This window comes from Tursiops truncatus, chromosome 17 (assembly GCF_011762595.2).
Source record: "Tursiops truncatus isolate mTurTru1 chromosome 17, mTurTru1.mat.Y, whole genome shotgun sequence".
Taxonomy (NCBI): domain Eukaryota; kingdom Metazoa; phylum Chordata; class Mammalia; order Artiodactyla; family Delphinidae; genus Tursiops; species Tursiops truncatus.
In genome coordinates this window covers 51029767-51055854 of record NC_047050.1, presented here as the reverse complement: position 1 = coordinate 51055854, position 26088 = coordinate 51029767, and the positions used below count along the sequence as shown (strand labels likewise).

Sequence of the window (26088 nt, the reverse complement as noted above, 5' to 3'; positions counted from 1 at the left end):
TATTGGAGTGTAATTGCTTTACAATGGTGTGTTAGTTTCTGCTTTATAACAAAGTGAATCAGCTACACATATACATATATCTCCATATCTCCTCCCTCTTGCATCTCCCTCCCACCCTCCCTATCCCACCCCTCTAGGTGGTCACAAAGCACCAAGCTGATCTCCCTGTGCTAAGCGGCTGCTTCCCACTAGCTATCTATTTTCCACTTGGTAGTGTATATATGTCCATGCCACTCTCTCACTTCGTCCCAGCTTACCCTTCCCCCTCCCCGTGTCCTCAAGTCCATTCTCTACGTCTGCATCTTTATTCTTGCTCTGCCCCTAGGTTCTTCAGAACCATTTTTTTTAGATTCCATATATATGCATTAGCATACGGTATTTGCTTTTCTCTTTCTGACTTACTTCACTCTGTATGACAGTCTCTAGGTCCATTCATCTCACTACAAATAACTCAATTTCATTTCTTTTTATTGCTGAGTAACATTCCGTTGTATATATGTGCCACATCTTCTTTATCCATTCATCTGTCAATGGACACTTAGGTTGCTTCCATGTCCTGGTTATTGTAAACAGAGCTGCAATGAACATTGTGGTACATGACTCTTTCTGAATTATGGTTTTCTCAGGGTATATGCCCAGTAGTGGCATTGCTGGGTCGTATGGTAGTTCTATTTGTAGTTTTTTAAGGAATCTCCATACTGTTCTCCATAGTGGCTGTATCAATTTACATTCCCACCAACACTGCAAGAGGGTTCCCTTTTCTCCACACCCTCTCCAGCATTTATTGTTTGTAGGTATTTTGATGATGGCCATTCTGACTGGTGTGAGGTGGTACCTCATTGTGGTTTTGATTTGCATTCCTCTGATGATTAGTGATGTTGAGCATCCTCTCATGTGTTTGTTGGCAATCTGTATATCTTCTTTGGAGAAATGTCTATTTAGGTCTTTTGCCCATTTTGGGATTGGGTTGTGTGTTTTTTTGATGTTGAGCTGCATGAGCTGCTTGTAAATTTTGGAGATTAATCCTTTGTCAGTTGCTTCATTTGCAAATATTTTCTTCCATTCTGAGGGTGTCTTTTCATCTTGTTTATGGTTTCCTTTGCTGTGCAAAAGCTTTTAAGTTTCATTAGGTCCCATTTGTTTATTTTTGTTTTTATTTCCATTTCTCTAGGAGGTGGGTCAAAAAGGATCTTGCTGTGATTTATGTCATAGAGTGTTCTGCCTATGTTTTCCTCTAAGAGTTTTATAGTGTCTGGCCTTACATTTAGGTCTTTAATCTATTTTGAGTTTATTTTTGTATATGGTGTTAGGGAGTGTTCTAATTTCATACTTTTACATGTACCTGTCCAGTTTCCCCAGCACCACTTACTGAAGAGGCTGTCTTTTTTCCGTTGTATATTCTTGCCTCCTTTATCAAAAATAAGGTGACCGTATGTGTGTGGGTTTATCTCTGGGCTTTCTATCCTGCTGAAAAAATTCTCGAAGTAAGTCAGAGAGACTAGGATGCCCATTCTTATGACTCCATCTGACTGAGGCTTTATAGTCCCTCTGCCTGTTCTAAAGGGATTCTCCCAAATGACTGATGTTTACCAAGCTCTATCAAATGAGTATTTAAAAAGAGTATGAAATTGCTAAGCATTGTTATCCTCAAACTGCAAGCTGAGATACAATACTGAGTTGTGAAATCAATTTAAAATTTCAGGACAAATTTTTTTTAGATTGCAAATAATATGGGTATTATTTCATAAACTTCTAGTTTCACTTAATTTATATAAGCAATAATATGATGGCAGACGCTGTTCTAAGAACTTTAATGTATAGTAACTCAGTTAATTCTTATAACAATCCTAGGAGATAAAGCTCATTTCCAACTCCATTTTGCAGGTGAGAAAACCAAGGGGTTAAACAACTTCTCAAGGACAGAGAGTTGATATATTCCAGAGCCAGGGTGCAGACCTGGAAGTCTGGCTCTAGATGGTATGAGGTACCTGGTGATAATATACATCTTACCATGGGTATGGGTCAAATGGTTTTGAAAGCCACTGTGATGCAGAGAAGATAGGCAGCCCGCACCATACCAGCATCCCTGGGCGAATGCACTAGCTCTGTAGAATTTCCAACCTCTTGGCAATCACAGCCAGTGTTAATATTCAGGTTACTTCTGAATCTTAGCCAAATGATTTAATCAATTTAAGAATGAAAGAGGAAGGTAAGTGTATGCAAAAGAGTAAGATGTCCAAGTCGTCAAGGGCATGCTTTTAGGGAGAGAAAATGGTGAACTGCTAAGATGTGCAGATTACAAAAAATTCAGTTAATATCCCACACAAAACATTATTTCAGAAAATAAATGTTAACTGTGCACCTTCTTATTCTAAGGATTGTGGGAAGCAAAGATAAGCAGAACAGGGTCCAATGGGCGAGACAAGCAAGCACAAAATCTGAGTTATACTATGACTTGTAAGTTCAACAATAGAAATGAGAAGAAATGCAGTGAGCTTCTCAGCTGTACATAAGAGTGGCCACCAACTTGGCCTGGAGGATGAAAAAAGCTCATGGAGAAGCCAGTCCTGGACCTGAATCTTGAGAGTAGAAGGAGGAGGGAGGATTTCAGGCTGAGGGAAGAATGTGTGTAATAAACTGAAAGGGTGGGAAGGTGGAGCATGTTTCTAGAACTCTGGGTTGTCCCAACTTACTCACTACCATGTTCCCTAGTAATGAGAATGTCTTTGGGAATAAACATTCTATTTTTTTCTACAACATCCTAATATTTGAAGACGCACTGAACCTTGCCAAAATAGCTGTATTCTCCTAGGCTCTATTGCGTGTGCGTAACTGAATACTAATGCAGCTGGAAAAAGAAAATTTCTACAACATTATGCCTGTCCGTAATAAATTCTAGCTGAATCTGCTTACTTAAGGGCTCAGTGTACTTCAAAGATCGAAACTCGATTGACTGATTGATTGCCTTCCGTGGGAGCTGCTGCAGGCAGCAACTTTCCTTGCTGGTCTCAGATTAGGGCAAGTGTTCGCCACCTCTCCAGGGCAGAACAAGTCATGGGAATACCTTCTCCTCATTCTAGACACATGCTTTTAACAACATTTCAACAAGCAACATTAGCTTTTTGAAAACCAGGTTCAGTGTGAAGCGATCCAATGTCATATGAAAAGATAATTGGCTTCATGCTAGGAAGAGCAGGGAGGCAAGCTGTATGTGTAATGGAAAGGAAAGCCTTGAGTGTCCCATAAAAGACTTGAGTGTCCCATAATGAGCCTGGACAATTTACTTCAATTCTCTGAGCCTCAGTTTCTTCATCTATAAAATGAAGATGTTGGAATAATTGACATGTTCTGGTTTTAAATGTTTGATTTTGAGGTTATTTTAGACTCTTGTTGAGAATCAAAAGAAATTATGTTTAAGGTTCAGGTAGCCCAGAGTCATACTCTATTGCCTCTCCTACACCGACATCTTGAGGGAACCAAAATGGAAAAAGTGGGTTTCCTCTCTAAGCTGGACAAAGCTGTCCTCTGGACCTAGGCAGGGAAGTGGGACCCTCTGATTGTGCCCCTGATATTTTATCACGTCTGTAAAACTGCATTTGCTGGCAGCCTACAAGGCTGCTCTGTTTGGGTCTCCTGTGTTGGTTTACCTCAGTGTGGAAAATGCCCAAGTTCTTGTGCATCATACACGTAAGGCCACTAGCTTGCAGAGACTGCAGAGGCTAAAAGCTGCATAAGGGAACAGAGCAGAACAACCCACGTGATGTCAAAGAATCAAGCTCTTGGGGACCTTTAAACCCACCGTACATATGCAGATAAATCCCCTTGAGAGTACAGGGTAGTATCTCCTCTTTGGAGACAATTATTATATTTACTTCCTTGCTTTCTGTTCTTGTGGAATGCACATTAACACAAGAGAAAGCCAGAGCTCTACTGGTCTAATGATGTATATTTTATGGTTCTTTTGTTGAAAGTTCACCTCTTTTATTGGTTGTCTACTTGACTGTGGTTAAGGAAATGCCAAATCCTGCTCCTGTCCTGTTGCTATAGTGATTCCTGAGAGATAAAAGCCAGGCATGAAATATTCAGGGGCAAGTTTTTTTTTTTTTTTTTTTTTTTTTTTTTTTTTTTTGCAGTATGCGGGCCTCTCACTGTTATGGCCTCTCCCGTTGCAGAGCACAGGCTCTGGACACGCAGACTCAGCGGCCATGGCTCACGGGCCTAGCTGCTCCGCGGCATGTGGGATCTTCCCGGACCGGGGCACGAACCCGTGTCCCCTGCATCGGCAGGTGGACTCTCAACCACTGCGCCACCAGGGAAGCCCCAGGGGCAAGTTTTATTAAACTAATGTTTAAATTAAAAATGGATTTTAATTTATTTATTAAAATATTTGAAATTCGGTAATCATGGAAGCTTTACTTTCCAATTTACTTTCCTCTGCCTTTTCCTCCTTGATTGCTGTTTCATGCAAACAGGTGCTTTCAGTGAGTGACTCACTTGTATTTTCTTATTCTCAGGTGAGAATTGCTGGACCACAGTGAAGGCAGTTGAGTGGCTGGATCAGCTGAAGGGACCAGCAATTTTTTTTGCAACAGTTTAACCATCCATTATTTGATGGGAGCAATATAATTAATTTCAAATAAGAGATTTAAAAATACTTCATTCCCTTCCCACTTGAACACTGGCTCAAATGTTTTTAAAGTCTCAATAATTATATTTTGGAAACTTGGTTTTGTTTCTACAATAGTTCCATTTTGTAGAATGCCCTCATCCAGTTTTGCTGGTGTGCCATGCTTCCATTTCTGTCCATACATTTCAAGACAGAATAAGCTAACCTACTGGTGGTAGGTCAGAAATGTGGTACTGTGTCAGGTTCACACACAAGAGCAAAGATTGGAGAATGAAATATCAATAGATGGCGGTAGGTGGAAAGGAAGGCTTGCTTGGACAGTGGGTTGTCACTTGGGTATGGCAAACTTGGAGAATCCTCCCCAGCCCTTTCTTAGTATCGCATAGACCAGGTGTCGGAAAACTTTTTCTGTAAAAGGCCAGAGAATAGATATTTTTGGCTTTGCAGGCCATACCAACCTCTGTTGTAACTGCTCGCTTCCGCCATTGTAGCATGAGAGCAGTCATAGGCAGTATATAAATGAATGAGTGGCTGTGTTCCAATCAAACTTTTCTTTATGAACAATCAAATTTGAATTTCATGTGACTCATGTGTGAATTTCATGTGTCACAAAATATTATACTTCTTTTGATTTTTTTCCCCAACCATTTAAAAATGTAAAAACTATTCTTTGTTTATGGCCACTAAAATAACAGGCAGTGGGCTGATTTGGCCAGCAGGCTGCTGTTTGCTCTCCTCTAGCATAGAATGTTAACCGGGTGGAATCTGGGGTCAGATTGTCAGTCTTTGAATTCTGCACTCTTCCATTCTACCTGTTTTATCTTTTTTTTTTTTTTTTTTGCGGTACGCGGGCCTCTCACTGTTGCGGCCTCTCCCGTTGCGGAGCACAGGCTCCGGACGCGCAGGCTCAGCGGCCATGGCTCACGGGCCCAGCCGCTCCGCGGCATGTGGGATCCTCCCGGACCGGGGCACGAACCCATGTCCCCTGCATCGGCAGGCGGACTCTCAACCACTGTGCCACCAGGGAAGCCCCCTGTTTTATCTTGAGCAGTTAATTTCTCCTTGTCTTGGTTTCTTCATGTATACAGTGAAGTTGGTAATAATACCTACTCGTGGAGTTTTTAAGTTTTAAATAAGGGGATAGATAAGAGCGATTAGAATTCTTCTTAACACAGTAGGAGCTCACTAATAGGAGTAATTATCATCCACAGAGGACCTCAGGGCACTAGGGGAGATGTTCTGTCATGGTGGGACTGGAACAAAGTCAGTCGTAAGATCTGACATGTGTGGAAAAAGCCAGGGTGACTTACAGTGAGAATACGACCACCCCTCCTTTCCTCCGCAGTCACCAAAGCAATACAGGCTGCCTTTTGCCCACCTACCGCCCACCATCTATGGCCTATTTATGATGAATACTTCCCTGTGGAAATGGCTGCTGGTGCTTTGCATGGCTGGTACCTTCTGTCACACAAAATTTAATCATTTTTATTTGCCTTCCACAGCACTTTCTAAGTGTTGGCACGGTCATTTCAGGACTGGTCTCATCATTTCCAGATCTTATGATGGCCATTTTTTATACCTCATAAATCCAGAGAGGCAGATTTTTGCAGAACATCACACAGCTGTTGGGCAGCAGAGAACTGCCTTTCCAGAGTTGTCCATGAAAATACAAAGTTGTCTTTATGATGTTTACTGTTTTCTCTCCTTGTTTTACTGTTCCCATTTATTTTTGGTTCCTGGTCCTTTAGGGGAGCTTAGAGCTAAGGAATATTTGTTTTGAGGGGGAGGAATTTTTAAAATATCTTGAAGTTATCCTTCTGATGATTTTCTTTTTTGATGATTATTTTCAAACCTTGCAAATCAGTTTTCCCCAGAGGCCAAATCATAATCTTAATTAATTTTATTTTAAAGGCACAAGCCATAAGAAGGAATGATGTACCAAAATATTCTAATTTAGGAAAATCCAGGTGGCAATTTGGAGAATTTCGTAATGGAGACCGCTGACGACACTTTTTATTGTTTCTTAAAAATGGTGTCAGACATTTTCTGAGATTGGTGATTTTCATAGGCTTGTGATTCCTATGAAAAATTTTTTAGGTGGATGATTCCCTACTGAGTTGTGTTGTAATTAGTTCTGTTTTTAAAAAACTTAATTATATTATTCATTCATTCAAATCATAAAAACCTGGGCTCTGGAGTCAGCTCTAATCTTGGCCCCATCATTTACTAACTTTGTAACTTTAAATAAGTTATTTAAGCTCCCTTTGCTCAATTTTCTTCTCTGTAAAAAACAGGAGGGTAATAATCACACGCATCTCATAGAATTGTAAAGAATAAAAGTTATAATTCATAAAAATTTCTTAGAATGGTGCCTAGCACAGAATAAGAATTCAAGAAATGTTAACTCTTTTTATTCTTTAATTATTCATTAGGGAGTTCATTTGTCTCTATTATGCTCAGACCTTGACCCTGTTGACCTGAAACAAATAGACTGCCAGATATTTTTCCAGCAAAGATGGGCTTATTCAGGATCAGCAGAGAATTACAATTCAGGGCAAGGCACATGCAAGTCCCCACACAGCAAGGGAAGGAGAACATTTTTATAGAAGGGGAAAAGAAGTTGGGAGGGTTACAGTAAGCATAGAGCCCATGACTTTTCATTGGCCGAGTTGTTGCCAGAAAAGAAGAGTCTTTCCTCTCTCTGTTGGGCTCTGCTATCCTCACAGGGTGTGGGGGGAGCTCTCCCAACTCTATTTTACAGAGGTTTCTGTTTATTACTTTTTTACAGCCCCTTTCACTTACTAGCTGTGTGACCTTGGGCAATTTGCTTTAACTCATAATGAGCATCTTAAATTTTTTTAAGGAAACTTTCTCAACACATCAGATTAACAATTTGAAATAGAAGAAAGAAAGCAAATAATAGGAAAAAAGGAAAATCAGTAGTTGAAATTCATTCAACTCCAAAAACAGTCTTTCATCTAGGATTTGAAAGAATTCTGCTTGTGCATTAATAAAGGTTTCCCTTCTGTCTGATTCAAGCTCATGATATAAATTACTTTCAGGTACTGCTTCTACAATGCTCACAATCAGAAAGAGGGGTTATACACGATGCATAGGCAGGGATATCCTGCCTGAAAGCAAATGTATCCTTTTGAAGAAGAAGGAAACAGCCATGGCCAAGGCCAGCCACCAGAACATTCTACCTGTGAGCATGAGTCACAGAGTGCTTAAACAGACAAGCAAGAACCTACTTGAACTTTTCAAATCCTGGTAATAAAGAAACATACTTTTGGTCAAAGCTAATTTTTTCCATAGCCAGCCACAAGTCTGAATTCACATACTCCTGCAAAACTCCAAATGCAAATGAACATTTCTAGAGCACGTCGACAGTTTCATGGCCAGCATGCTTGATTGGTCTGCTGTCCTGGGCTCTGAGTGGGTCATGGAGCCCAAGGGATCCATCTGCACTGGGGCTTTGTAGGTAGAGCAGATGGCAGTCCTGTTTCTACATGGCGGTTTGGGGATAACTGCTCCTTCTCAATGGGGAATAAAAATAGATTTAGTTAAGTTCAGTAAAGGCTGCAATTAAACAATTTGAAGATCTTTAAACTATCCAATAACTGATCCTACTTTTCCAATTTGTTCCCTCAAACTAAATTTGACCTGTCAGACTGACACAACTTTATGTACATTGGATTACTGAAGAGAGGAAGTAAAATCATTCCAAAGCATAGAGCTTAGACTTCACAGTCCTGAAGGCAAGCTAATGAGGAACTAGAGACTGCCTTTAACTTCTCAATAACTTTTGTCTTCAAAACAGTAATGCTAATTTAGAAATACCTCGTTCTGCTCTTTCTTTACATTATTATTTTTTAAATTTATTTATTTTTGGCTGCATTGGGTCTTTGTTGCTGTGCACGGGCTTTCTCTAGTTGCAGTGAGCGGGGGCTACTCTTCGTTGCGGTGTGCCGGCTTCTCATTGCGATGCCTTCTCTTGTTGAGGAGCATGGGCTCTAGGCACACAGGCTTCAGTAGTTGTGGTGCACGGGCTCAGTAGTTGTGGCTCGCGGGCTCCAGAGCTCAGGCTCAGTAGTTGTGGCACACGGGCTTAGTTGCTCCGCAGCATGTGGGATCTTCCTGGACCAGGGCTCAAACCCGTGTACCCTGCACTGGCAGATGGATTCTTAACCACTGCACCACCAGGGAAGCCCTTTTACATTATTGAGAATCCGTTATTTTTAAAAGACTTAAGACATTAATTATAAAGGTGTTACATTTTTATTTAAAAAAAACTGTAAGTACTTGGTTGTTCAGATTTAACTTAATTGCTTAAGAATATTTTATGAGGTAAAAATAGAAGTTTAAAGTTCATACTTATTTGTTTACCAATACCATATTCCTCTTCTGGTTACTCCCAGGGATTTTATTCTCACAGCTAAAGTTACTTAAACTCTAACTGAAGCCTCAGCCCTGCCTTAGGCCCTATGATGCAGAGCTGGTTTTAGTTTCCCCACTTTGCTGGTAAGAAAACTGAGGCAAGGAGATGGTAAGAAACTCAACCAGGATTGTCCAGCTCACGTGGAGCAGAGCTGGGATTTGAACTTGGATGCTCTGTTCCTGGAGCCTGTGTTCTTAACCACATGCTCTGGGTCTCCCCAATGCCTACCATAGAGAACAGACTCATTCTTTGGGTCCTCCTTTACCCAAGCGGGATGGAAAAAGAAGAAGCACACACGAGAGTGGCAAAAACCCCCACAAAAACAAGGAACAAAAAAATGCCACAGACTCTGTTGAATTCTAAAACATGAGCCCCCAAAATGTTTGGAACTGTAGCAGCCACCATAACTGCCTTCTTCCCCGCGACACTTTGAAGGAGGTGTGGCATTCCCTGGGTTGCATAAACGCCACCCCGTTTGTGAGACGTTAGTCTCACCACACTGTAGTTACATGTCATATATAGGAATCAGAAGGGCTAAATGATGAGCAAATTTTGACAGATCAACTTTCTCTCTCTCTCTTTTCTTAAAATGCTTGAGGGGGAAGGCAGGAAAAGCAAAGACAGAACATTATATTGGTTTCATTAAGGTTTTGCTTTGTCTGGTGTAACATTCTTAATTATGAAGACAAAAAGTGTTTTGATGAAGTGTTTTTGATCAGGTGGATGAATAACTCTCTTTAGTAGGTGGGTAATTCAGGTTTACATGCAGTGATATTAAATAGACACTAATGCTGTGGCCAAAGTCAAGTCTGCATAGCTTCCTCCACTTCTGCTGGTCCTCAGAATTCTTACTAAATTTTTCTTCTCAGGGCCCCTTCTTTCTCTCACTGGAAAAATGCCCACTGGCATTTAATGAACCCCTGTACTCTCCACAACCTGGTTCATATCATGATGGCTTCATGTGGATCTCAACGTGCCACCCAGCCACAGCCCTCTTTGAATCAGTCTCCAGTTCCTAAGGCTGCTGGGTGCCCATGGTCCGCCTGAGCTCTAGCACTCTGCACAGCTTTCAAGTAGTGAACATGTCATGCATATGACTCAGTATTATCTCTACTGCTTCCGCTTAAGAGTTTGAGGACTTTCTTTGTAACATCCATATTGTACGTGTAGTACTTCCAACGTATTTGTGGACGATGTTAAATGAAGTCACCTCCCACAAAATAACTGCTTTAAAGCCCACCATTATATTTGATGATATCCTCATCCCTAGGGAAGAAAGCACTGTCTCGGCTAGTATGATTTGTGTCAGGAGTATTTCTTCTTGGAAATTGTGGCAGATATTGCTGTTTGCTTCCCAACATTCATTTTCCCTTGAGCAATGTACTCAGCTCTGGGCTATAATTCTCAGCTTCTCTTGAAGCTCTGAGATACAAGTGGAAATTGCTTTTCAGAAGTTCTAGGAAAGCTTCAAGAAAGCTACAAGGGATCTGGGAAGTAAGCTCTTGGAATTTTATTTTTTCCTGGAAAGTAAGTGTGATGGTCAGAGATCTAGCAGGCTTCATGGATCATAAAATAACTTTGAAGATGCTAAGACTTACTGAAAGAAAAAGCCTAGGTTTCTGATGATCATGGACAGACCAGCTCTAGACTTCCTACTTTTTTTTGTGAGAAAGAAATAAATTTTTACTTTACTTAAGGCATGACTTTATTTATTTGTTTGTTTGGGTTCAAATTTGCAGACAAATGCATTTATAACCAACAGAGAAGTTAAATGAATATCCAATTACATTTTAAGTGGCACGGAACAGCAAGAAGTTAATGGGAATTCAGTAATACTATCAGTACCTTTATAAAAGAAGGAAACATTGTTCCTCAAGTTTCTAGTCTAAATTAGGGTAGGATTGTTAACAACTGCCAAAATAGGAATGCAACAAGTTGTCATGACCAATTCATTGGAAGATATATGAGGCAGTTTCGTAATGTGTCAACTTGGCCAGGATGAGCTATATTTCTCAGATTCCCTTTTCTGTATACTTCCAGACAGGGTCGGCCACAAGAAAGAACCTTGTAGGATATGTGAGGGCAGAAGTGAAGCCATAGCCATTTCGTAACTTATACAACGTGTCACATACCTGCTAGCTCACCTCATCACCGTGAAGCAGCGGCCAGGCCTGCAACTACTCCGCCTTCCTTTGGATCCTATTTCAGTGCCTCTGAATCCTGGACCAGGTATGTGTGTTTAATTCCATGATGAAAGGCCTGGATTTCTGCAGATACCCACACCATCAAGGTCAGAAGCAACAGGAAATGACACAGGTTTCAGTTCTTCTTCGTGGATTCCAGGATGTGTTTATGAATTCCAGCTCTTTCTGGCTGTCTCCCACTTTATCTCCGTCTTCCCTTCCTGACTGGCTAATGAGCGAACCTCAAGCTGTAACATCAGACGCAAAGACAATAACCTTACAAAGATCACTTAACCAGCTCCCACGGTTGTAGAAGGTCAAATCCCTGTAACAAATCCCTTCATATTATGGGTTCCTCCAGTGGTTCTGTTTAACTGATTGAAGCTTGACTGATGCAATGATATCAATATCATTAGTATCAGCACATTTCCAAAACAGTTTGAAATTTAAGAGGAATAAATAAATGAAAGGTGGACCAATTAGGGATGAAATGCCAAAAATAAAATATAACTAGGCAGAAGCAGAAAAGGAGTCTTGTATGTCATTCTTGATCTCATTAATTAATTCAACAAATATTTATTGGGTGACACATAAATGCCAGACACTTTGCTATGTTCTAAATGAAAATAATAGGCAACAGATTTGGTCCTTGCCAGCCTGGTGCCTGTTCTAGGAACTAGTGATACAGCAATGAACCTAACAAATACCCTTGTCCTCATGGAGTTTACATTCGAGTTGGCTGATGCAACCAATAAACATGTAAATAAATTAATTAAATATGCATATGTCAGATCATAATAAGTGAGACAGAAAAACCAAGTAGAGGTAATAAGCCCTTCATTGCATGGTGGGAAGTGGCAAGGATTTAGAGATAATGTGGGTAAAGTATCTGACCCACAGTAGACCTTTCATAAACTATAGTTATTGTTGTTGGCCTTATTAGAATTGTGGCATGAAGATAAAATATATATATATATATATATATATATATATATGGAATCTAAATAATACAACAAACTAGTGAATATTACAAAAAGGAAGCAGACCCACAGATATAAAGAACAAACTAGTGGTCACTGGCAGGGAGAGGGAAGGAAGGTGGGGCAAGATAGGGCTACGAGAGTAAGAGGTACAAACTATTAGGTAGAAAATAAGCTACAAGGATGTATTGTACAACATGGGAATATAGCCAATATTTTATAATAACTATAAATGGAGTATAACCTTTAAAAATTGCTAATCACTATATTATACACCTATAACTTATATAATATTGTACAGTAACTATATTTCAATTAAAAAAATAAAAAAAGAAGGGGGAAGATGTGATAAAAATCTATGGAATAGGAATCATTAGAACTCAGTACCTGATTACTCTTGATATCTAAGGGCAGACAGAGTAATGGGATTTGAATCCTGGCCTCCAGAATATGAGGGGTTTAAACAAAATAAAGAAATAGTCCTCTTATTGGTAAGATAGTGAAAGAAAAAACTTCATGAATTAGGAGAACTAAACATGATAAAGCAGTCTGGAATGTGGCAAGGAAGAGTGCATATGGGCATAGGGAGGAATGTGCGACCCTCCATAACATAAACCCAGGGTTCGTTGCCGAACCCGGATCTCTGAAGAGCCCTAACGAGAAATTTAAACAAGATGAAAACTGACTGGTTGAGTCACTTTTGTTTGGAGGGACCCAATTCCAAGCCCGTGTAACTTTATGGTCTTCTGATTCTTGGATGATGCTTCTGCTGGTACCTGGACTGGACCATGAAGGGAATCAGGAAGGCAGCCTGGCTGCTGGTGGGGCTCAGGTGAATGATGGACTGCTGGGGCTAATGGAACAACTGTGTGAGACTGGACATGGGCACCAAGCGTTGCACCTGCCTTGCAAGCTTCCCTGCAGCCACTGCACACTCCTTAGAAATCATCCCCATTTGTCCTTAATAAATAAATATACAAGGTAGAAAAAAGCGAGAAGATCTAATTACCATCTTTAAGACACTTATTTTTCCAATGAAGAAAACTGAGTAGTAGGCGCCATGTTGTTAAGAGAATTAAAGAAAATGTTTAGCAATTAATAAAACCAAATGAGATATGATGGGCTTCATTTCAGCAGGAGATATTATAATAATAATTACACTTTCAATAATTGTACAGAGCAGAAAGTCACTGATCATCCCCTTTGTGTGCTGAAAGCTGACTCTCACTGAAGGATTAGTGAGGGACTGAGGAGAGGGTGGGAAAGCAGTGACAGAAGAGACTGGGTAGAGGTGGGGGGTTCTGTCCCAAACTGTCACCATGACCACAGATGATGACAAAGGATATTGTCCGCTTAACTGTCTGAGTGAGATATCCTCAATTACACTCACATTTTTACTGAATTACGTGGAAACCAATTCTTCAGCTTTCTAATGGAGGAAATATTGATGTTCTGGCAACATTTCCTTGCAGAAGACAAGCTATGAAAAGGTTAGGATGAAAACAAAGAATCTTTTGGTTTGGAGCGCTGAGGAATCAAATTAGTAACTCAAATATTCAAAACAGAAGGCCCTGAGACATAGACAGAAGCTGCTTTCATTGACCCTGGTATGCACTTGAAATGTCAAAAGTCCTGATGTTCAAATTGGGGGGAGAAATTATTGAAGACTAAACACATTTAAAACCTGGAAATGATTTGGAATTAAGGTTTTCAACAGAAGAGTCTACTAAGCTTAGATTAGGCCCCTTTCCTGAGTTAAAGGGAGAGACTAAGCATAGTATTCTCTAGGATAGCCTTGCTTGACACCATGATCCTGGACTGCCTCCCCTAAAGCATTTATAATACTCACATAACGCTCCTTGAGGGCAGTAACCACCTTTATTCAATAGCTTGTTCTTAGTGCCTAGTGCTGTGATCGGCTGAAAGTCATAAGAATGGTAAAATACTTTTGAGAATACTTGCTTTGTGCCAGGTATTGCTCTACACTCTTCTCCTGTATCCAACCATGTGGTCTTCATAACAATCCTAGGTAGGAGGTGTTATTATTACTCCCATTTTACAGATGCAGGGTATAGGCAGAGCGAGGCTACACAACTGGCTCAAAGTCATACAACTCATAAAGGGACGGTCAGAAATCTGTTTTCAGAAGCTTGTTGCATACCAGCATATCATCCAGTTTATGGAAATATGGTCAACCTAGAAAAACATCTTTATAAGTATCTGTGAAATGCTCACTGGCGAGAGCAGTACTTAAAATGATCTCTCCTAACTTATCCTTTTTGAACTGAGAAGATATTTGTACTATAAATGTTAAAAGGAGGGTTTTGGGACTCTCATGACAGAGTATTAGAATACCAGAAGAGATGTGAATTCTTACTATTGACTAAACATAAAATAGAGTTGCTTACAGATATGGCTGGATATGAAATATCTGTATGGAAGAACAAAAACTTCATGTATAATACTTCCTTTTAACTTCTGAATTTTAGTAACCATCGTGAATCCATAGGAGCACCATTTAGTACTAAATTTTAAGATCAGAAAAGATAACATGTAAAACTTTCTTCATCAAGATTCTGTCTTCATGACCATTACTACATTTGACCTTTACAACAGCCCTAGTGTAATGAAGACCAATGTTCCAATTTCATTTTATAAATGACAACCTTGAATGTTTGACTGACTTGCTGAAATCACAGAGTGCAAGACAAAACAGGATATTATCTGAAACCTGCAACTCTGAGTCTAAAATCAAATGCCATTTTTACCGCACTTCATTTTCTAATGGTTTGGAATATTTTAAAGACAACTGCAATACATTTGTTCAATATGAATGATGTAGAAATACCAACTGTCCCAGTTTGTCTGGGATCAAGGAGTTCTCTGGACACAGGACTTTCAGTGCTTAAATCTAGAAAGTCTCCAAAAAACTGGGACTACTGGGTTACCTTCTGTAAATCTAATTGTTTATATAATTCAAAAGAAACCAAAACAACAGTTGTTGATTTTAATGGCCATGTGTATTTATAGGGGAAAAAAAGCCATGGAAAGATTAGCATGCCATTCAGTGGGTTGTGACTAAAAGTGAATTAATAAATAAATGAGAATATTATTCACATTAAAAGCTGGAGGGAATAAATGTGGCAAATTGTGAATGCTCGTCTTTCGACTCATTAGAAACACATAATCATAAATTGTAGAAGCACGGAAGAACTTTGAGTAGAGGGAGGTTAGTGACCAGTGAGGTTTGAAATATTGTTCAGAGACAGATGGGATTTTTCTCCTGAGTATTTAGTGAGAGTCTGATGAAGTCTGGAACAAAAACACGGTTTTTCACAATTAAATTGAAAGTATAAATGGAATTTTTATAATTATATTGGTGTGAAGTTGGAGAATTAAACTCACAACTTCTTCAAAATATTAACAATAGCTAACACTGATTGAAAACGTACTCTTGTTCCAGGTATTGCTATAAATATTTTACGTTTAATCCTCAGCACAACTCTGTGAAGGAGATACTGTTCTTATCCCCATGTTATATATGGGGGACTGAGGTACTGTTCTTATCCCCATGTTATATATGGGGGATTGAGGCATATGCAACATACCCAAGACCATGGCAAAACAGGAAGACAAAAACCGAGCCAAAAGGCTCCAGAGTCCATGTGTTTAACCTCTATGCTGCCTCTAGTAAGGGTGTGGCAGAAAGTGGGGTACTTCTGTTTATTTATAGCTCTCCCTTTGAAATCATTTCCAAATATGTAGGAAGTAAAGTAGTTGGGAAGAGCCACAAGGAGGAGGTGTTATTGGAGGGTTAGAGATGGAGTTTGGGAAGTAATATATTGGTGCCAATAGACTGGTGCCTTATTAATGGGAATCTTAGAGGCATTATTCTCCCCTTCCTGTGTTCTCATTAAGCAGAATCTTCCCTTGGGTGGCATTCTCTGAGCTTCCCTAACTCTTGTGTTTTTAGAATACCTAAATAAGATTAGAAGAAAAGGAAACGTCAAATCCACGTGGTAGTTCTACCCCCCACCCCAGTTTTCCTGAGGAAATCTGTAGTTCATTCTGTACTTTATTCTTTTTTAAATGGAATTTTGTTGAGGTAGATTTTCAATAATTGGAATAAGGGAGGGGATTAATGGTTAATTTATTATAGCAATAGCTACATTCCTGTAGAAAGGTATGATATTCAAGATGATGTTTGATATTCGAGTTGAAGGGGAGAAAATGTTCTCTGCCTTTGTGATTATATTGAGACATAGGTGTAAATTTTTTTCTATAGAGTGATATTTAAATGCAAACCTTTATAAACAGAAAAAAATATATTAATTCTGGGTCTCTTCTCTTCAGAATACTTTACATAAACTTTTCTACAGAAACGGGTTATTTCAGACTATTTCCCCGTGACAATAAAGTATCGCCTTTATGCTGAAGGAAAGAAAACTACCGATGTACGAGTACCAGGAGTAAAGTGACTACGTATTCCCAGCCACTAACTTCACGTTTTAAAAAACTTATATAGGACTGGCACTTTGTGGATATGTAAGATAAAGCAGAGGCTTTGGAGTTCGATAGACTTGAATTCAAATTCTGGTTGCTCCTGGCTGTCATTGGTCAAGTTTTTCACCCTAATTTCCTTTACCAGCAAAATGAAGATGATAAAACCAACCTATCTAACTCAAAGAGGTTTGAGAGTTAAACTAAATCATGGAACTAAAAAATCTAATAGATACTAGGCATATATTCATTCCATAGACCTCTTGTGAAGTTCCCTAAAAATCCTAGACTTTTTTTTTTTTTTTGCGGTTTGCGGGCCTCTCACTGTTGTGGCCTCTCCCGTTGCGAAGCACAGGCTCCGGACGCGCAGGCTCAGCGGCCATGGCTCACGGGGCCCAGCCGCTCCGCGGCATGTGGGATCCTCCCGGACTGGGGCACGAACCCGTGTCGCCTGCATTGGCAGGCGGACTCTCAACCACTGTGCCACCAGGAAAGCCCCCTAGACTTTCTTATGGCAAAAAATAGAGCAAAACTGATTAGTATTATTAGTTCGGACAAGTTTGTCAGTTTCCCCTGACTCTGCGCTTAGAATGTGCTGTTCCATCCTTGGACATATGCTAATTTGCTAAAAGAAAATGTGCTTATAGGTTTCAAATAGACTTTGATTCTATCTAATGCTACTTGTGTGATTACAAGTTCAGCCAGGAACTCTGATTTTTAATTGCTTCTTAAGAGCTAGTCAGGAAATATTCTCACATGTGTGTCACACAAACCCAGATCTGGCAAAGTATTAACTTTGCATTAATTACATTAGTATTAATTACATTAGTATTAGTATTGTATTAATTACATTAGTATTAATTACATTAGTCCTGGTAATTAAGGATTTAGCCTGAGAAATTTAAAATTTTTTTACAGTTAAAATATGTGCTCATAGAGTAAAATGAATAAATGTTGGCCTTGACAATTTATCTTCTTGCAAGTTTTTCACAAGTACACCTGAATAAGGCAACAGGGATATAAGGGCAATGGGGAAGGATTAACCCTTTTTTTCTAGTGTACTTTAAAATTAGTATTATTACCCTTAGGTATTCAGATGGAAATGCATGACCTCATATACACTTGTTTTCCCATTTATGTAAACTACCTGGAAAAACTCCCAAAGTACAACTGTTACTAATACATTATATATAATTCCGATTTCCTTCTTTTAAGGGAGATGGTAAATTCTGAGGTCAATTACAAGGAAGTGAATAATGGGTGCCCTTTAGATCTATCTCTTCAGTGTTCCTGTTTTTTTGCTTTTATTCCTGTCCTTTTATATCTTCATTAAAGGCATTTATTATAATTGGACAAATCTAATTGAAATGAAGCTCTCAGAAGCTTTTGTTGCAAGCACAAGAAAAAAAATGTTAATTTTCAGACTGATTAACAATATTCTGAATTACAGAATGATTTTATGAGCTTCCCAACCATGACAACTCAGATAAAGTTACTAAGTTGGGAAAAACTTAGAATACATAATATGTTTCAAATAATTATATTTGCTTATATTCAAAATGGTAGATCTGTTTGTTGTGATACCCCCCAAAGCTGAAATGACATATAGAAGGTGGTTTAATGTTTCATTAACTAGATATTATGACATGCTAGAGAATGCTAACCCAGTCTATGGAAAGGGAAACAATGTATTCACCAGTGTTTTGAGGCAGAATGTCATCTCTAGCTTTCATTCCTTAATCCCCTTATTCTCAAGTCTTGCTAGACTAGACTATTATCAGTTCCTGGAACTCATCATACTTTCTTGTCCTTTTTTTTCTTTTGCATATACTTTTGCATATGCTATTCTCTCTGCTTAGAATAGTCTTTCCCATCCCTGAAATGTCCACATTCCCAGGCTAATACTTTTGTGCATCTATCATTCAATCATTCATTCACTTATTTGATGTTCACGAACAATCCAGCACCAGTGTGTATGCTGGGTGTGGGAGGGAGGCGGTTACAGCCCTGAACAAGACTCTCATGGCTCCTCCCTTCAGGGGATTTACAGCTCTGGCAGAAGGAGATTTCTCCATCCCATTCCCTTCCCGTGTTTCTTCTCAGCTTTGCCCCTAATGGGGAGAGTCTGTTAGCCTAATAATTTTCACATTAAAAAGAAACCTGCATCTGTTCGCCTTATAGATTAATTTACCTAATAGATTAATTTGCCTAAGAGCTCTATAATGAGCCAATAATTCTAAGAGTCCACCATCACCTTCCTGAAAAGGAACCATTCCTGCCTTGACCATCCGTGCACTAAAACGTTTGTGGAGCAGAAACCCTGGGTTGATGTTGAGGAGTAAAAAGCCAAAGTCGGAGACAGAATAGAGCCAAATCCCAGATATTCATCTACTCTCTGAGTTAGAAGTCTCTCCTAAGCGTTATCATTTTACTCTGCTCTCACTATAATGTACTGCCATTTTCTGTCCCTTTGCCCATTTTCCCCACTAAACTTTAAGACCCCTACTAATCTCTGTGTCTTCAGAACGTAGCCCAGAGCTTAGCACATACCAGACACTCAATAAATATTTGTTTAATTAATGAATGAACCAGAGCAGCCACCAGGTATGGCTGTGAAGGTGCCCTGCTGCACAACTGCAGGGGAACCATTCACGTAGACCATAGTGTGAACAGCGCTGACTGGAGTCCTCCATTGTACAACCATATGCCCTGACTCTGGAATGGACTAATACTGTTACTCTCTGCTAAATAGTAATCCATGCTAGTGTGTCTAACTTCAGATACTAAAAGTATTTCATTTTCATTTTTAGTGCTTGGTCATTCATTTAAGTGTGAGGGAAAATAGGAGGGAAAACTTGTCTGTCCATACCACCCTGTAGTCCATAATCTACTTATTTATTGCTGACTTATTGAAAATAAAATGGAATTGAGACTCAGACTTGGGTTTGAGTTAAGACCCCATCACTTAATGGGTAAATGACCACAAGAACATTAATTCTTCAGTCTAAGACTCGGTTTCTTCATTTGTGACAAGAGGACTAAAATATCTAGCTCCCACATTTGTGGTCTAGAGGTCTATCCAACTTATTGTTCTCATCCAACAATCAGCTTTTGGTTTTACTGATATTCTGTATTAACTTTTCTGTTTTCTATTTCATTGATTTCTATTCTTATCTTTATAATTTTCCTTCTTGTGCTTGATTTAATTTGCTCTTTTTTTTTCTATTTCTCAATGTGGAATAGATCACAGATCATTGACTTTAGACCATTCCTACTTGATAAAATTTAACATTCGACGCTCTAAATTTCCCTCTAAGCACTGCTTTAATAGCACCCCACAAAATTTTTTTTTTTTTTACTATGGGTTTGCAAGCAATGAATTCTCTTCATTTTGGCTTGTCTGATAAAGGGTCTTTATTTCCAGTTAATTTCTGAAATAAATTTCTTCTGGGTAAAGAATTCTAGGTTGCAAGTTCATTCTACCTAGAATAAACTAGAGAGAATTCTAGGTTGAAAGGATTTTGTATTTTAAGGATGTCACTAAATTTTCTTCTGTCTTGGATAGTTTCTGATGAGAAGTTTGTTGTAATTCTTATCTTCCTTCTTCTGTATATAATAAGTTTTTCCTCTGGCTGTTTTTAAGATTTTCTACTTATTACCATGTTTTCTTTATGCATACACTCCTTGGGATTTATTTTCTTGGAAATATAGGTTTATAATTTGTAACACATCTATAAAATTTTTGGTTATTATTTCTTAGACAAATGTTTTTGTCTCACCTTCTTTCTCTTCTTTTTCTGGGACTTCAATTACAATGTGTTAGACTACTTGATGTTGTCCTATGCATCTGTTTGTTTTTCATTCCTGTTTTTCTTTCTCTGCCTCATTTTGGAAGGTTGTGTTATTATATTTTCAAGTTCACTGATTTTTTTCTTCTGCACTGTTTAATCTGCTCTTAATCCCACAAAAATATATATAGATAGATAGATTTAATATTTAAAAATACTTTTCTAATAAGTTTGCTGGGGTATTATTTTGGCTAGATTAAAGACAATTGAATAAACCTTGTCCTCAAATAACTATTTTAAAATGGGTGTCTAGGTACTGAAGAAGTTATAGGAGAGTAAAAAGAATATTGAGCTTCAAAGCAGAAAATCTGAATTTTATTCCAAATTTCCTTACTTATTAGCTAAGTGATCTTGAGCAAGTTGCTAGTGACTTCAAGAGCAAGTTACTAATGTTTTCAGTGTGAAAACTATGGTTCAAGCACCTGCCATCTGTTTTGGGGACACAGTTTTATTGGAACACAGCCACGCCCATTAGTTTAAGTATTGTCTATGGCTGCTTTCACGTTATGGCAGCAGATCTGAGTAGTTGTGACACAGACTTAACGGCCCACAATCTCTAAAGTAACTAATCTCTGTCCCATTTTAGAAAAAGTTTACTGACCTTAGCATTAGAGCCTCAGCTTTTTATCTGTAAAATACAAGTGATAGCACCCACATCACTGGGTTGCTGCTAGGATACTTACTGTGCTATACATGTGTGCAAACCTTTAGTACAGTGCTTAGCACATAGACATTGCACATAGCACATAGACAACAAATGCTTGTTAAATCGGAATTTAAAATTTCCATCCCCTCCCAATGGTTGATTTAAAAACTAAGCTATTTTCTTTTCTTTTTTTTTTTTTTTTTTGCTGTAGGCGGGCCTCTCACTTTTGTGGCCTTTCCCGTTGTGGAGCACAGGCTCCGGACGCGCAGGCTCAGTGGCCATGGCTCACGGGCCCAGCCGCTCCGCGGCATGTGGGATCTTCCCAGACCAGGGCAGGAACCCGTGTCCCCTGCATCGGCAGGCGGACTCTCAACCACTGCGCCACCAGGGAAGCCCCAGCTATTTTCTTTTTAACCTTACTTTTATAAGGTGAAACAGTTATCTATCAAAAAGCAAAATTTCACATTTTCCCTTTTAAAAAACTCTGTTATTTGCTTAGTCATCATGACTTTGTCAAACAATATAATCTTTATGCTTCTTTGTCATAAATAATTACAGTAACAATAGGATATTTAAAATTCTGTGGCTGATGCAGTGCTGAACTCCACAGACTTGATACAAATTGAAAGGAAATAGTAGAATATTTCCCAGTTTTTAAATGGTAAAGACCATAATTTTCTTTAAACAGCCGCAAACATAAAAGCCTATAAGTTAAAATTATTGGTGGTTCTTTCTTGAATGACACTGTTAAAGATACAGGAGTATATTTTATTTCTGTTCTTGATGATTAGAAATATATCGTGTGAAAAATGAAATGATAATTTGGAAACAAAAATAAATAGGAATATTCTACATAAGAGACTGTTCCAGCAACTGCATGCTATGTACACTATAATTCTTCGCTACTCATGCCTATTATGGCAAGTAAGTACATAAGGAGAGTCAAGTCACCAGGAAGTATTCCCTCCTTTTAGAACTGCATTTATTAAATTGTTCTCTACTGCAATCATCAGTACATCCTACACTGAAGTAATATATAAGAACATTATTGAACACAGCCTGTCTGATCTTAGGACAATAATCATTGTACTAATCCTGATAAATTGCTGTTTCTAAGTTATGAACCATGTGCATTGAGGAACTGATCAGGTTTGCATTTTCCCATGAACTTGATAGAATGCTCAGGGTCACATTTATGACTCAATTGTGGCAATCATGAGTCTTCATGATGTACATTTTGCATTTTAGTATTCTTCCTGGTTGCATTTTATGTCCTTTGTTTCTTCCTTTTGCTCTGCTTTTATCTGTGCTAAGTATTTTATGTAACCTTGCAAGCCACATTCAATCTTTTCTGGAACAAGATTGGGTATAAATAGATAGGTTATTGGGAAGTAAGTGGGTAGGTTATTTCCCTAAAGTGCTAATATGTCTATTTGGTTCTCTCCTTGAAATACCTTATAAATAACACAACAAAATAACTCTCAGCTTACCACTTGATATATTTTACAATTTGAAGAGAAAGATTTAGTTATATTAGTTGCTTGGATCCCTACACCATACAAAAAGATTAAAATAATTCTGCAACTGATCCTCTGTCTTCTCTAAAGTAAGCCTGTGATTTCAATACCAAATTTTCTTTTAGATGATGTCAACAAGAAGGAATGCTTATGGTCTGTATTTAAACCATTCAGTCATACTAATTTTATTTGCTTGATAAAGATTATTGGAATTGGTTGCATTTTAAAAAGCTTTGCAAGCAGAACTACAAATATATATATATTTCGAAGTACATGACAAACCTTATTTATTAATTAAATAGGTATGTATTGAGCACTATGTGTCAATTACTGTTTGCAGAACTGTGGATACAGAAGTGAACAAGACAAAACTCTTCCCTCATGATACTTCTAAGAACAGCCATATCATAGTAGGGGAGTCTAAGAGTTGAGAAACAAATGGAGCAAATTTATAGTAACATTATCTTATTGATTCTGATCTATGAAGTTTAATACTAAAAAATGCATGGTATTTTAAAAGAGATTTGTTGCCTACCAGGAGAGAAATCATAGAACCCTCATCTGGTTTTGAAGATAGGGTCAGGTAGATCAAGAAGATGAATTTGACTCATACTGGCTTGATTCCCCTGAAAAGCCATTGGCCTGGAAGTGGCATCATGAACTTTTTCTTTAAGGAGGGGACTCACACTTCTCTGGAGGGTGACTACAAAGACAGAATGGAAAATCAACACTGGTAGAAACAAGTACATCCTAGAGTGGGTCAAGGTTGAGGAAACACCTATAAGCAAGGAGTAAAGATAGAAATTGGGGCTAAAGTTTAGTCTAACAGGAGTTAGAGATTGCCAGAGGTTAAAATAGGGCTGTGGCATCAGAAATTGCCGATTGTTAAAAAACGAAACAAAGCCCTTGCACTTATTCATAGTCTACCTGGTGCTTCATGTCTTCTTCCTTTTATTAAACCTGCTCTTCTGTCAGGAATTCTTTTCTCCTCTATCCTTCTAAACTCAGTGAGGCATCATCTTCTCCAGAACCTTCCGTGGTAATCCAGGTTGAATGAGATGCTCTTTATGGGTTCTCATACCACTCTGTACTTACCTCTATTATTTCTTTCACTATCTTACATATGAAATTCTCCTTTGAAGCGTCTGTAGCCCTCATTAGACTAAGAAGTTCTTTGATGGTCTGGACCATAACTTATTTCACTCTCCTTAGTGCCAACGACTTTAGGTGTTAAAAGATTTACTGAGTTAAACTGAACTGAATCAGGCAAGCAGTAAAAAACCACGGAACATGAGGGCACTATAAATATCATGGATCACATACTCAAATACCCTTAGGGTCCGACAGATAATATAAATAAATAAGTACATGCTCTGTTTAAGGCGAACAACTAGTCCAATCCAGACAGTTGTTACCATGTAGGATTGCAGCCCCATATTGCCAGACTGGAGGTTTTGGAGAAGCCAGAAGTCTCCATTTTTTAATATAAACATCCCTATCTTAGATCCTAGTGGCAATAAATTCAGTTTAAAGATTCTTTGGGGGCCAAAACCCTGGCCGTTTCCAGCATGGGACCACCAATGTGTCTCTGCTGGTGATATCTGGTGATATTTCAACCAGGAATTTTTGCTGCAAACTATAAAAAACAACTTTAGATATCTGATACAAAAAAAGGTAAGGAAAAAATTAAATATATTGGAAGGCTAGAAGAGTAGGGATAGACAAAGAATTGGAGGAATAACTAAATAACCAGATTTGAGGCAGGACAGAGCCTGGGTAGTGCTAGGGAATCTTGGAGGCAAAAACTAATGGATACTGGAGTAGCTGGACTCCATCAGGCTTCTATCTGTAACCATGACTTAAATTACAGGTAGGGTTGCCAGACTTAGCAAATAAAAACACTGGACACAAAGTTAAATTTTAATTTCAGATAAACAACCAATAATTTTTAGTATGTCCCATGCAATATTTTATTTTAACAATCCTAATACCAGTAACCAGAGTCTGACTTGCTTAATTTGGGTCACACATCTATCCTTAGCTCCCTAAGTGAAACACCAAGGAACACTGCAAGTCATGGAAGAGGGATAGATTTCTAAAAGAAAATCTGGGTCTTCAACCACAGGAAAGGGCAAGGAATGTTAGGATGTCAAAATGGACCATTCCCTTCCTTCTCATTCTCTCTCCCTCTTTCATCATGACAATTTATAAAATAATAATATTTTATAGTAAAATAATAATTTATAAAATTAGTAAATACTCATTGAACAATCTGCCCTAGCCACCAGGACAAGCACAATTCTAAGTACTAGGAAAACAGCATGAACAAAACAGACACAGATTTATATATTTTCCAAGTCGATTCTGTCTCCATTCTGTTTCACAGAAAAGAAAATCACACATTCTTTGACCCACCTTAAGAGAAGAGTGTAGTAACTTTCAATAAGCTGCAGAAACCTGCCTTTGTCCCACTGTCAAAACAGGTCCTGGGCCTATTTCTGCTGCCTTCCAGATTTCTAGAGACAAAGGTCAGATCTCAGTCCACTGTGTCCCTAATAACAATGGCTCTCTGAGTGTTCTTGTTGAACCCCTCTCCCCAACCGTCTCTCAATCCCTAGACTTGTTTTGAGGGGGCTGGAGCCACCCATCAATCTTACTGAAGGAAGAGGGGTTGGGGCTCAAAAGATGGATTTTGCCGAAGAAACTTCCTCACAAAATCCTCTTTCTCACCTGCACTCTCTTGCACTCTCTTTCATCACCCTTTTGTAAATAAGACTTTGTTTTTAGTGTTGTAAAAGCAGCTTCTGGCTGGCTGTTTCCTGCAAATCTCTGCATATGGTCAGTCTCTAGAGCTATCTCAGTATTTTATGCAACATTTTTGGCCTGCACTCGAAACCAGAATGCCTGGGTTTACATTGGAATCTGAGACCCATGACAATAGCTGTGAGACATTGAACAAGTTACTTGGCCTTTTTGTGCCTCAGTTTCCTCACCTAAAGAATGGGCTTTATAGAAGTTCCTGCCTCATGTCTTTATCATGAGTTTTATAATATGAAAAGTTCTTAGAACACAGCCTGGCCCATTGTAAGCCATTGTTATTTTATAGCCTTTCTCTGGGTCTCGTTTGAAACTTCCAAATTAGCATCTTGTTGCTTTATTCTATTCCCTCTTAACCTTTTTATTCTCTGTCCTTAGACTGATTGGGATTCAAATCCATCCAAGTCATTCATCCATACCTAGGCTTCTGCCGCTGATGACATTCTCACACATAAAAGATTTTTCCTCTTTTCTGCTCACTATGTACAGTTTACATAATTATGAAAAATGAGGCTTTTCATCAAATTTTTCC

The 26088-nt window shown here is 38.7% G+C and overlaps 1 protein-coding gene across 1 annotated transcript in view; it reads right to left on the bottom strand.

Moving 5' to 3' along the window:
• TRHR (thyrotropin releasing hormone receptor) overlaps positions 1-26088 on the bottom strand; it is a 562879-nt gene that overhangs the window by 59077 nt on the left and 477714 nt on the right. The window contains exon 9 of the mRNA XM_033842840.2: positions 11198-11496. The gene's annotated coding sequence lies outside the window, so the exon portion shown is untranslated. The remainder of the gene's footprint in view (positions 1-11197; positions 11497-26088) is intronic.